The sequence below is a fragment of the Manis pentadactyla genome, chromosome 8 (genome assembly GCF_030020395.1).
Source record: "Manis pentadactyla isolate mManPen7 chromosome 8, mManPen7.hap1, whole genome shotgun sequence".
NCBI lineage: Eukaryota > Metazoa > Chordata > Mammalia > Pholidota > Manidae > Manis > Manis pentadactyla.
This window is the reverse complement of record NC_080026.1, coordinates 136,595,637-136,609,814: the sequence shown is the minus strand read 5'-3', so window position 1 is coordinate 136,609,814 and position 14,178 is coordinate 136,595,637.

The following is a 14,178-nucleotide window of genomic DNA, read 5'->3' as shown; positions in this document are numbered from 1 at the left end:
TTTCTGACTGAGCCCTCCCAACCTGCTTGTTCTCTGTCCTGCCTGGGCCCCTGTCCTACCTTCCAGACCTTTGCCTCCTCCCCCCACACTTCCTTGGCACTGACTGGGGTGCCACGCATTCACGCTGGCTCTCAATCCTGGCTGCTCCCTCAGGAGAATGTTTTCATGCAATCAAAGATGCTAATTAAGTTGGTCTGGGGTAGAGTTCAGACCTTTCTGCTTAGAGCTTCCAGGGGATTCTAACATGCCGGGGTGACAGGGTGACACACCGGCCCATGTGGCCCTCCTTCCTGCCATGCCATCGTTATTGCCATTATGTTAGCATGCCCTCCCTTCATTCGTTCAGGTGGCCAATGACATAACTCAACCAGTGAAGGGAAACACCAGAAGAGATTCTCTTCATGTCTGCCACTGAACGTCTGAAGTGTCAGGAGATGCTGCAGAGAATGAATAATTGATTAAGGGGAAAAAAATGTGCAAAACTTCTTAGAGGTAACACCTGCCATGTCTAAGCCCAGCTCAGACGAGCCCTTCCTCTGATACCCGAGTTATACTAAAGGGGACAAAATCCCCAACTGCCTGAGGAACAACCTGGAGCCGCCGAGGGGTCGCCACCCTCAACGGGCCCACCGGGAGGAGGGGTTGCTCTGACCAGTCAGCTCCCCCAAGCGAGCTCTCCCCGGGCTCGCCCCCACCACACTGAGGGTCAGCCCCGGGCTCCTGGTGACTCGGAGTAACCTGTGCGCACTACTCCCTGGAGAAGCCGGAGGTGTGCGGAGGCTCTGGCACATGAGAATACATACTGAGTAATAAGGACTCACGAACAAGGGGCTGATCTGGTGGGGTTCCTGGTTTGAGGGGAGGATTTAGGGCTTTGAAAATGGCACCTTATGCAGACTTCCTGAATTTACTTCCCCAGGACTCCGTTGAAGTTTGGTCTGGAATGAGGCGCTCCACGGAGAACTCCTGACTTCATTCCTGGGGGTGTGATGCTGTGGGTCTGTGGGGAGGGGCTGCCCCATCCCCCCACCGGACCTCAGTCACTGCAGAATCTGAACATAAGCTCTTCAATTCACTTTTAATGTCAGTTACTTTCCTTAATCTCATAGTAATATGTGAGGGGTTTTTAATTTAACTCAACAGATTTACTAACAAAATGGCTGACCTGGGTGTCTGTGGGATGAAACATCTCTGGGGTGTATCGGCTTCCGCAGCCATAGGGTCAGGACCTACCGCACCCCTGAGACTGCCCTTTCAGGCTAGGAACCAAGAGTGGACTCTCCCTTTTGCCCCTTGGCCACGAGCTGCAGGGCCCTAGATGCCTTCCAGGGCTGCAACATGCCCAGAGCCACCCAGCAGAGGCGCCCTGGGAGGGAGCCGGTGGGCAGCCGCCTGCCGGGGAGGCTGAGGTCGGCCCACTAGCTGAGGAGGAGACAGGGAGCCCATGGCACCTGTGCAGGCACTATTTCCTTGGGAATGTCTGTTAAAGACTTTTTCTGAAGTTTGTAAGTTACTGTTGAATCTAAAATAAATTATCAAAAGACTAAGGAGGGTTTATTTCTCCTCCAATAAGTAAAACTGGAGCTCAGCTTATGTGTTTTCCTTTCTTCACCTAGGAATGTTTTATTGGATTCTAACATCCTGATAGGAACAGGCACACATCACAAGAACTCAGCTCAGAACATATCCACAAGCTAAATACCTTTGCCCCCAGCACCCAGATCAACACAAGAACTCTGCCAGCACCCAGAGCCCCTCATGCCCCTTCCCCGGGGAGCCTCCACCGAAGGGCAGCCACAAACCAGCAGTCCGGCCTTGCATTTTACACAAAAGGAATGCACAGCATGTGTTCTTTTGTATCGGGCTTCTTTCGCTCACTGTGATCTTGCAAGATTCATGTGTTATGTGTAGTTGCCTGTCTTGCTGGAGGTTTCGGTCCCAGAGAAGTTCACTCTGGGTTTGGTGAGACTGAATCACAACAATGGAATGTTGTGGGTAGAAGGGTTCACACCAAGCCTCCGTCTCTCACAGTGCCAGGTCGAGTGCTGGCATCTGGCCCGTCTGCAAGCCGTCGCCACTCCAGGCTCTGCTCTGAGCCGTGGGGGGAGCCCTTTTTATAGCAACATAGCTCATTGCCCACAGGTATGGAAGAGGCAGCCTAGCAGTAGGCCAATTACATCACCAAGCAGTTTAGGGTCAGTGAGGATCCCAGCCAGAGGCCCTTCCATTTTCCCTACCTCGTCATTCACTCTGCTCTGCGGCATTCCACTGCCTAATGTTGGCAGATTTTCTTTCATTGGCTGTTACCAACATCTTGCCTTCATGTGACTTTTGTAAATAAGATTGACGACAGACACTCTCAAACTGGGATGGAAAGTCTTCAGCCTGAAGGTAATGGGAAAATAGACAAAAACAGTGGTGCATAGTATTAAACATACATGAGGTCTTAATTAATTAGCCCCCATTCAAATACTTTCCTCACACACAAAACTTGAGAAGAGAGGCATGGGGGCCATTGTGAGCACTCAATGAGATAAAGTCAGAAAAGGGGGAAAATCCCTGGGAGTCTAACACATCAACACTATATGTCTTTTCTCTAAAAAGGGGGCTGCCTTGCCAGTGGGTTACAGTTCCGGAAAGTTCACATGGATTCAGTGAGACCGAGGAAGGATGACAGAATGTTCTTGGGGTGAAAGGGTTTATTACCTGGCTTGTTCTCCCGGCGGTAGGTCGAGCACTAGAATTATATCTGCGTCCAACAGTCTGCAGGTCTGTAATCCTCCTTCATCTCTGCGTCTGCCCAGAACACTGGGCAGAGCTCTTTATATAGTGACTCAGTCAGTAACAGCTTATTGCCTAAAGGTGCGGGAGCAGTAGACTAGCAGCAGGCCAGTTACATCATCAAGGAGTTTGGGTTCAGGTGAGGATCCCGGCCATAGGAACCTTCACTTTATCCACAAGGACTAATTAAAAATAGTCCTTCACAACTCTATGCTGGTTAAAGGTGTTATCACCTGTAACTTCACAGCTCTGTTTCCATTCGTGATGAAAGTAATAAATACAGTCAGCCCCTGAGGCTAGTTTGGCCTGACCCATCTAAAGACCATTCCCCATAGTTTAGAAAGGGGTGACAGCCAACCTAGCTTGGGAAATGGTGGGTTCAACAGCATATTTTTTCACTGCAGAGCCTCTTAGAGACATCTATGCTCCCAGGCAGTGTGTGTATTAAGTCTTCAGGCAGGAAATGAGCTATACTATGCTTCCCAAAGTCGCCTGCCCAGGGGACCTTTTATGAAATACAGGGTCTTTCAGGACTCCATGCCACAGAACACACTTGGAGAAAGAGTGTCTAGATTCATTCATTCTGTGAACTTTGAGTGTGAGTTATACATTGCCTATACCAAAATGAGCATTGCACAACCTCTGATGTCAGAAGGTAAATTAATAAAATCTGGTGCCTCCAAAAAGAGGACAAGAAAAAAAAAATCAAGACTTCCTGAGGGCCTAGCATACACGAGGACAAGGAGAGCCACTGTGTTAGTCTTCGAGGATTGCCATAGCCAAGTAGCACAGACGGTGCAGACGACGGAAACGTTCTTACAGTCTGGAGGCTGCAAGTCCCAGACTAAGGCATCCACAGGGTTGGTTTCTCCCGAGCCTCTCTCCTTGGCTTGTAGATGCCATCTTCTCCCTATGGCCTCACATGGTCTCTCTCTGTGTGTGTCCTAATATCCTCCTTTTATAAGGACACCCATCAGATATTGAAGTAGGACCCACCCTAATGGCCTTATTTAAATTAAATCACTCTTTAAAGACCTTATCCCCAAGTACAGTCACATTCTGAGGCCCTGGGAGTTATAACTTCAACATATGAATTTGCAGGGTTGGGCGGGGGGCCACAATTTAGCCTGTAACAGCTGTTTTGCACATTTTATCTCATGTAATTCTCAAAATAAATCCCCAAAGTCACTATTATCATTGCCATCTTGTGAAGGTGATTACTACATTGGTAAGAGGGGAAGAAGGAATGTAAACCTGGTTCCACACCCCTCCAAAGTCCAATTTCTCAGCTTCCCAAGCTGCTCCTGGTCCAGGAAGATGTACTTCCACGCCAAAGGAAGAATTTGTGGAAATTATGCAGAACATGAGAAAATAAAACCCTACAGGTTTATCACTTTTGCAACATTTAAAAAATAAACCTGCTCATCATTCCTAATTGGAATGAATATCTGATTATAGGTTAGCATGGCTAATGAAAAAAGAACGTCTCCATGGTTATTGCAAGCAGAGGACCAAGATGCTGAGTCTTTGGGTGCCTGGTGTCACATAAATGAAACAGCCACCTCTGAGGCCATCCCTGTGACAGCGAGCAAAGCCCCCGTGCTGGAGGCTCTGGCTTCTCAATTCTCCCTTGCAGCAGCAGGATTATCTGCACTTACTTCCATCTTTCTGCACCGTCATTAACACTCCATCCACACTCTTTGAAGAGGCCTTCTTGGGGCACAATCTTTGCAGCCGCAGCCTCCCTCACTTAGAAACACATAAACACACAGGGAAGATGCAGGGAGGGCGCCTGGGCAGAGCGATCGCAGAAAGGCCTACATGACACCTGCTCTGCTGCAGACGGCTTGTGTCACGTGGACCAAGCCACTTCACTCTCCGAGCCCCAGATTCCCATCTGTGAAGTGGGGTGATTCTTCTGTCATGCCTGGCTTACAAGACGGGAAACAATGCTGTGTTCTTCAACATTTATTAGCATCATCACTTATATTAAATTATAAGAGACCATAAAGCTTGGCCTTTGATAAGAGCCAGGAGGATGTTGTGGTCTCAGTGGGGCCCTGGGGGAGGAGTGAGAGCTGCTTCTCCTTTGGGCAGGGCTGCTGTGGACCGTCAGGCCCTGTCCATGCTGGCTGCAGAGGCCCCAACCCATCCGGGTGGATGCTCAGCCCTAGGCGGCCACGTGGCCCCAGCCCACCATTCCTAGTCCACGCAGGGACTCACAGCTCCGGCCACAGAGCCTCCTCACAGAGGCAGCCTCCGGAGCACCTTTTCCACTTCTCTGTAAACAAATAAGTTGCCAGTAGTTGAGATATCCGGTGCTGGGGGTGGGAGGAGGCAACTTAGCCTTAAAAAAATAAACAGTTTGGGGACCAGGGACTCAGCCATGAGAAGAAACCACAGAATTTAGGTGTTACGAGTAAGGACGGCAAGGTCAGACAAAACTACTGTAGAGTTAATAGCCCAGCTCAGAAACATCCAAGCTGTGTTGTCATAGAAGCACAATTAACCTCTCTGTGCTCTGATGTCCTCATTTGTAAAATGGGAATCAAGGCCAGAGGCAAAAGGCCCACAGTGGAGGGTGCAAAATTTCAGGGGGGGCAGTCACTCTCAGGATCAGGGCATCTGAGCATCAGTCCCTGAGGGCAAACACTTCTTACATTTTGCACTCCAGGTGCCACTGTCACCTCACCCTGGTCCTAACCATGAAAGGAAAGAATGTGTCCTGGGCACAGGGGACACCTGGCAATGCCTAGCAGAGCGCCTGGCACAGGACAGGTCCTCAGTAAGCCTCAGGATTATGTTAGCTAACTCACCACCAGCAAGCTCACAAAAATCGATCCTAACACCCTGCACATCCCCCTCAGTTCACTCTTTCTCCAGATTTACCTGAAGAACATTTCAGGCAGCACAGAAGTAGAACTTAACCAGAATGGGGCTCTTTCCTGTCCACGTCCCGAGGTTACTCTCGGCAGCGGTTATTGCAAAGTCGCATTCCCGGGACCTTCCTCTAGATGGCATATGATCTGCCCCCTAGATCACACTGCCTCTGCTAAGGGAGGCATCACACCGTACCAGTCAGCGTCTGGGTTATTTTTTGGCCTGCAATATTGACAACATGAGCTGTCTTATTCATCTTTTTAACACACTGGCTGGCATATAGTAGACAATAAATGCCTAAAATACAGAATGCCAAATTGGGCAGATATATCTAAAGTTTCCAAATTAATAAATTTTTAATAAAAGGCTAAAGTTTCCAAATCATAAATCATTATGATGATAGCAGTAGTAAATTCATCAAAATAATTAGCTCTGTACTGTAACATTGATCCAAAGGTTTCACGAGACAATTAAAAGACATTTCCCCATAATGTTTTGGAACAGACTTACACTTGGCTTCATTCAGAGCTTTGCAGCTGATAATGGTTTATAACCTCATCAGTCCTATTCCAGCAGCACGTGGTTTGGGTTTTGCTCTGAGGAGGATCCTTGATTCTAGGAATCTAAGCACACAGGACCTTCTGGGTCCCCGGGCCCCCTCCCTTGACCACGTGAAGCCCGCCACGCCTTTGCACAGGCCGCCCGGTCTCCATCCCCTTGAATCAGCACATCTCTGAAGAGTGCAATGCCCCAGGTACAAACTCGAGGCTGAAATACGGAACTGTCCTTCTAAAGTCGTAGAGACGCGGCTCCATCCGTAGGTCGCTGGCACTCGTCCCAGGCCGCAGGGCGCAGCTGGGGTGCTGCACGTGCGCGGACCTCGCGTCCCCAGGGGCGCGGAGAGCCTGCTTGGTCGCCAGATGGCGCTGCGGCCCCAGCCATCGCGCTCCCGGGCCGCGGGGTCCCCTGATCCCCGGCGGGCCTGACCCTGCGGCGCTGGGGCGAAACCCAGGGACACTGGCGCCTCCGGCCGCTGCTGCTCCAGCAGATGGTGGAGGCCGGCCTGGTGGGAGTGGCCTGGTCAGTTGCTCTTCGAGCGAAACCAAAAAGCTGGGTTTTTGTTTAAAACGCCCACAACAAGTGTCCTTTCCATTTTCTGATAGAAACCCTTTCCTCAGGGGCGGGAGGGAACGGCGGGGACGCAGCCAACCGAGCTGCCGCGGGGCCGAAGGCACGTCCCGACCGTCGTCCAGGGCCCAGGAATCACTGGATCGGGAAAGCGGGGGCTGGAGGCTGGGTCTCCGTGGCCCCTTAGGACTCACAGGCCCAGGTGGTCTCCGCGCGGCACCCCTGCCTCGCCGCCTCCACTCCTGCCGTGGACGCCCGTTCCCACCAGGGGGCGCTGTCCCGAGTCCTTCCTGTTGGAAACTTTTTCAAACATTTTCTCATGGAAAAGTTCAAGCCTACGCAGAGGCAGTAAGAGTAACATAATGAGCCGCAAGTGCCTGTCACCCAGCGTCAACTGATGCCCCTTCCAGCAGCTCCTCTCTCCTCCTGGGTTATCTAGAAGCAAACCCAGCTATCCTTTCTCTTCCTCCTAAATATTCCGGAGTGTATCTCTAACAAACAAGAATCTTTTCACAGAGTAATAATCATCCTTAATGCCATCAAATATTCAGTCAGTGTGCCAGTTCCTCCCACGGTTCCCCAACGACCCCAGAGGGGTATTGTTAACAGTTGGTTTTTCTCCAAATCAAGTCGAAAATAAGGCCATAAATTGCATTTGTTTGACTTAAAAATGCTTTTTTAATTGAGGTAAGAATTTTCACATACCAAAGTATACAGATCTTAAGGGTGTAGAGTTCTAAGAGTTTGGACAAATAGAAACACCTGTTTGTTCAACATACCTCTCAAAATACAAAAGGTTCTCATCACCCGGATCGTTGGCTCCTGCCGTTTGCGATCAGCCCCACACCCCAGCCCACAGGAAACCCCTGACGTCACTTCTGTTATCACAGTTTTGCCTGGGCTAGAAATTCATGTAAATGGACAGACAATATGTACTCGTCTGTGTCTCTAACTTTCTTTGCGTCATGTAAAAATGTTTTTGAGATTCAGTCACAATGCCACATATGCCAGTACTTCATTCCTTTTTTTATTCCTTTGAAGTGTTTCACTATATGACTATAATACAGCTTATACTGTAATATATCCTTTTGGGAAATACCCGTTGATGGATATTTGGATTTTTCCCAGGTTTCGGATATAATGTATAAAGCTGCTTAGATGAACATTTGTGGCAATATGCTTTCATTTGGCTAATGCCTGGCAATGGAACTGCTGGATCATGAGGAAACGTGTATTAATTCTATAAGAATCTGCTTCAGAGTTTTCAGCGTGGTCACACCACTGATCCCACCCACAGTGTCTGAGACGCATTAGCTCTACATCTGCTGTTCTCTGTCCTTTCAGCGGCAGCCGTTTTGGTGTGTGCCTAATGGTATCTCATTGTGGTTTTAACTTGCAATCCCTTGTGGGAAATGTGCTCTGTTTCTCTCTGTTTTTATTTACCTGAAAATGTCTTTTATTTACCTTTATTTTAGTAGGATATTTTTCTTGGATATAGAAATCTAACTGGACAGAATTTTTTCTTCCTGCAGCTGTTTCCTGCCGGGCCTTACAGAGTCTTGCCCTGGCTTGGGAAATGCAGCCTGTGGCTAAGGACACCCCTGGGCCCTCACCAGAGATCTCTGCCTCCCCTCCCTTCCCCGTGCAGTGGCTCCTCTGACAACACTGTCTTTCTCAGCAGCTCCAAGCTCCAATCTCTGCTCCTGGGCACAGTGAGATCATGACTCCCCTCAGAGCACCCCCACAGAAACTGGAGTTTGGGGGGCAGGAGGCACGCAGCTCACACTGCTTCCTGCTTGTGGGGACGGCAGCCTCTCCTGGCTGTGGCTCACTTCCTGCAAAGAACTGTCTTACATGTTTTGCTCTGTTTACAATTGTTTTCATGGGAGGGTGAGTCTGAAACCAGGTCAGCCCAACATGGCTGAAGTCCGGGACCTTCTTCTGATCTGCTCCTTGAAGTGAGCAGGTTCCCCTGCCCTCTGCTTCCTGGCAGTGTATGTTCTTCACCCTGCAGGGTTGCCACGCCTGGACTTCGCTCTCTGCGTCCCACTGGCGCTCTCTGTCCTTCGTGACTCCCCTTCACTGCTCGTTCCCCCTAGAGCCCAAATCCCATTCTGACTGACTTTTTCTAGACCACTCAGTCTTTTTTTGTGATACGTGTAGCCTTTGATGATCATTGCCTGGATTTATTTTTCATTAAAGATCTGCCTACTCGTGATATCCTAGTTTCCTTTCTCCATTCATTTACTGAATGCATCTATAAAAAGAAACTTTCCATAATCATCCGTGCGGTTGTGCTGAGGCACAGCCCATGCAAGAGAGACAGCGGAAGGCTTCATCGCCTTTCCCTCTTTCTTTGCCAAAGTGGGCTGTTTTCCTCGCATCATCTGAAGGTATCCGATGAGTTCGTTCTCTTTCATTTTTTTAAGGAATCGTTATGAACTTGAGGAATTTAAAAATATTTTATGTGTTTCAACTCACTGTAGTTCTTTTTTGACTGAAGACCAGAGCTTCCCCACTTTGGACAGAGAGGCCTCTCTGCAGTGATCCTAAGTCCTTTAGACGTGATCTCAGTAATCTCTGGGAAAGCACCCTTGCTTTTTGGTGTGACAAAATCTTCTAGGGGTATCCTCTACCGCTCTGTCCCTGACGCGGAATCTGCCGTATCTGCGGGGTAGCTGGGTTCCTTTTTGTGGATTGAGAGACTACAATCCAGGAGGTAAGGACACTCATAACTGTTAGGTAAATTCAAGGTCTTTCCAGTGACTGTATCAGGAAATATGTCTTTCCTTTTACATTTTAAAAGGGATAATACACCATGAGTTCACACTGATATTTCCAGTTCAAAATTTACGTAATGTAACAGAGTCAGACTCTAGTTTTTGATGTTGGACTGCTGATAGCTTGTAAGCCGCACCCCTTGCTCCCCTTCTGCCCCACATTTGGGGGAGCTGATAAGAAAGTGCTCCCTCCAAACCAGCAGCTAATCTTTCATCCCACCTCATAGCACAATAAAACTCAAGCTATGTTCCTTCCCCAGCTCTCTGAAACCATCTCAGACGTGTGTGAGATGACTGCCCTGCTCCCCCAGAGGACCTGGTTATGTGTGCCTTGAACATTTCAATACCTTCTGAGGGGTGGGGGTGAGATTGGTCTCTACATACAAACCAGATTTGGGGTGAGGGTCCCTTCTGCTTTCACAGAGTAGCCACAGAACACTTCACTCTTTGATTTCATGTTTTTATCTCTTTCATCTTAGGCTGAAAATCTTTCTTCCTAGTGATGTTAATATAAGTAATTATGTGCTTTATCCTATTATAACATATATAAGTCCACAATAATGGCATCAGTGTTACTACCAATGAAATTACTGACAGTTGCTTGATATTATCTTCTTTCCTTAGGGAATGACTACCATGGGATGTCCCATTAAATTATTGTACTTTAAATGACTGTGAATTATTGTTCTCTGTGTGGCTATGCTGCTGCCTGATATACAGTTAGTTCTGTTTTAATTTCTACATTTGGGGTTTTCTGTATCTTTAATTGGTTTTATGTTTATGTAAATATTAATATAATTCAAAAGTGAAATCTACCCAAGAAGGTAGGTTCAGAGAAATCTAGCTCCCCTCCCTGTCTTCCCTCCTCCAGTTTTATATTATATGTGGCTTATTTTTCCATTGTTTCTTTTTAGTAAGAGCAAATATACATACATATATATTCATAAGCCTGTTTCTTAGGTACACACAGTATGCACTATGTAACTTCATCCATTTATCTTTTGCACTTGATATTTGCTACGCCAGTGTTCCCACATGAAGTGAAGCCACTCCTCAACAGGGGTCAAGGCTCACCCGGTGTCCTTTCTAACCTTATCTTACTTTTATTTTCTTATTTTTTACTCAAGTGACCCTACTCAGGAGTTTTACTGTGGACTTTTGGGTCATCTTTGATGATGGCTTTTTTTTTTTAATTCCATCTGTCTCTTGCCCCCACCATGTAGGTCAGCCACACACAGAATCTTCTCAGAGAGCTGGAGAGTGGTTTTCTTTACATGCATTTATCTAAGAAATCCAACAAGTGGCTTTAACAATTTTTTGCTTTATGGCTGACATGAAATCTATTAACTCTGCAGAACAAGGATTTACATATTTGTTAAATAAATTGACAAGGAAACCACTAAGACATTAACAGATAATTAGGCAGATGGTACAAAAGGACTATTATCAAAAAGATGAAAAGTTTAAATATGTAAGGAAAAGTGTTCGATCTTACTAGTAGTTTTAAAATTTAAATTGAAGCAATATTCCATCTTTGGCTTATCAAATTAACAGAGAATTTAAAATGTAAATGTGAATGTGAAGAGCTGGTGGTAAAACAGGCATTTTCAAGCATTGAAGTAGGTCGATGAATTGTTACAATCATTTTGAAAAGCAAGCAATGTGATGATATGAAGCAAATGTTTGCTCCAGCAACTAGATTTTGGGAGATATCAACTAAGAACATAATCTATTATATCAAAACATGGTTTTTGCTCAGAATGTTCATCACAACATTATTTGTAATAACAAAATGTTAAGAAAAAAACTAAGTGTTCAAGCACAGGGAAATAGGGTCATCAAAATACTATTCACCAAAAGTGAATGAGAAAACGCTTATGTTGTAATGTTAAATGAAAGCATAAGAAATAAAATGGTGTGTGAATACACAAATATGTAATGTTAATTGTGCAAAATAAACATTACACAGACAAAAACATGTTTTTGTGGTGCATCTTGGGGTGATTTTTCTTCCTTCTACATTTGGATATTTTCCAAATATTCAATGACAACATATAGTATTAGCTTCTTAAATTAAAAAAATGTTTTGCAAATTTTCTTAAATGTTTTAAAGTGCCATGTTCTGTTCCAGTTTCTAAACTGTGAGACAGTGATTGGTGTCCTGGCTGCCATTTCCCCAGATTGTTCAACTCACGCTGGCTGAGCAGGGGTCTTCGTCGGTCGGAGCATGTCCCCAGTGATTCCTCTCCCAGTGGGTTCTTGAACTGCTTGTTCTAGGAGTTGGGCATCCCGTCTGCAAAGCTCACCTCCTCTCTGTCTCCAGTGAAAAGTTCCCAGGAAAGGGAGGGGCAGCATTCACAGGCTTGAGGCCGGAGGATCTGAGCGCCCTGGAGGAAGGAAGTGCTCAGGTGGCTGGGGCACAGAAGTAGATTAGGGTCAAGGAGGCCCAAGGCCACATGTGGCCTCATAGGTCCTGGCAGGAGTTTGGGTTCTGTTCTAAAAGCAATTGCCAACCTCTGAAGGATGTAAACCAGGAGTCACATGATTTGGGGTTAATTCACAGCAGCTCACTCTATCCATGGTAATTGCCCTAAAGAGGGTCCAGAGTTGAGGTCCCAGAGGTCAGCCAATTAGATCACATTGTCTTCAGGGCTGGGACTTAGGGAATGGTCAAGTACTGAGAGAATTTGAAGGCAGGGAAGAGGCGTAGTACTATGCGTGCTTGGACCCAGATGGAGGTGGCCTCCCAGACTGGCCAGGAAGAAAAACCCAGAGTGGGGACAGAGTCTGGGAAGTCAGGGAGGGGCAACCCCACAGACCACAGGGCCACTCCCGCGGGACTTCAATGGTCCGTGACTTGAGGCGCCACAGAGCAAGTTCATCTTTAGTGCTCGTGGTTGAGACCAGGCAGGCACTGGGCCTCGTTGGCTGGAGCCGACCATGAATCCAGGGGCCTCCAGGGGCCCAGCCATGTGGCGGAACTCCCACAAGGAAGAGCACACTCTGATCCTTTTCAAAGGACCCCAGCCTGCCAGTGGACCACCTGTCCCGTCCCATCCCCGACCCCCACTTCAGGCCATCTCCCCTGACTGGAGGGCTGGCAGGGAAGGGGGTGGTTGAGACAGGGAGGGGAGCGAGTTGGGAAGCCAGGGGCTCTGCTGGTTGGCGCACAGCTCCTGCCTGCAGCCCCAGGGTCTCAGGGCCAGGCTGCCTGGTGGGGACCCGAGGTGTCCAGTGGACTCAGGGTGCCCCGTGCCGCTCCCAAGGTGCTGGGGGAGACCCTACCCAGAATGACTGCACTTGTGGGGGTGCAACCTGCTCAAGAGAGGGCCTAGACGACCCCTCCCTGTGCCTCCTGCCTGGCTCTCCTTCCTACTGCGGCTGGGCTGGGGGTGGGTCAGGGGATTGCCAAGTGTAATTGTTACCTGAACATAGGTGACCACACAGCATAATCATCTCAAGTGTGATAAATGCTTATCTGACATGTACTTGATGTATCGGAAATCCACCATCTAACCAGGTAGATGGGCATGGACTTTAAGGGGCTTGTTAAACCATCCCTTTATTAGGAGTCTGGGGCAGTGCCTTACAGTAAGTTTGGGGCAGGTGGGATTGCCAAGGGCGAGGAAGAAGGGCAAGGGGGAGGGTCCCAGGGCCAGGGACTCACCTGGATACCCTTTCCAGGCTGATTGACGTCAGGCATGAGTTCGAGTCGACCCTGAAGATCTAGACACTGACTTCCTGGAAACTCCCCAGGTCCACATACCTGCTGGGAACCCTTTTCCTCCCTTCCTGGGTCCATGGGGCTCTGCCAGGGTCCCTCTTCCATATTCATTTGAGAGTCTGACCATGCTGGAGGGGAGCTTCCGGTCCAGATGCCAGGCCTGCAAATGGTGCTGGATTCTCCTCACAGGAGTGAGATCGGTGTTTTGATGAAGTCTGAGGCTGTGGGCCAACCTTCAAATCAGGCAGAACACACCACTGCGACAGCATGGCATCAGACAGCTTGAAGGAGGGCTGTCCCGCAGGCCTGAGAGCCACCACTTTGACAACCCCTTGCTCTCCCTGTAATTCCCTGTTCTATCTCGAGGACTAAATGTATGAGTGGCATAGGTTTGTAAGATTAGGAAGAACGGCTGGCGCCTCCTAGTTCTAAGTTGGCCGCCGGGAGAGGGTCGCAGAACCGTCCTCTAATAACAAGCAGGAATGAGAGTGGCAAATAGGATTTCATGGGGTTGTTCAGAGATGAGCTTTCTTTGATGGTGCAAACGGGGAGGAAAGGGAAACTAATCCCCTAAAGAGGGTTAATGGTATCAATGCATTTGATGTCTGTGACATCAGCCTTGTCACAGACAATTAAGCGTCGGAGGCCCCACACATTCACAATGTGTTGCTAGGAGCTTTTCCATATTCCCTTCTATCTCTGAGTTGTCGCTCAGGAGCAGAAAAGCTCAAACTTCTTAGCATCATGGTCTCTTTACACTCTTAAAAATCATTGAGGACCCCTAAAAGTTTTGTTTCTTTAGGTTTTTATGTGAATAATTTTTTAAAACTTCCTTTGCCAATTCATTTTAAAGCAATGATGACCCCATTTCATGTTAACTGATGT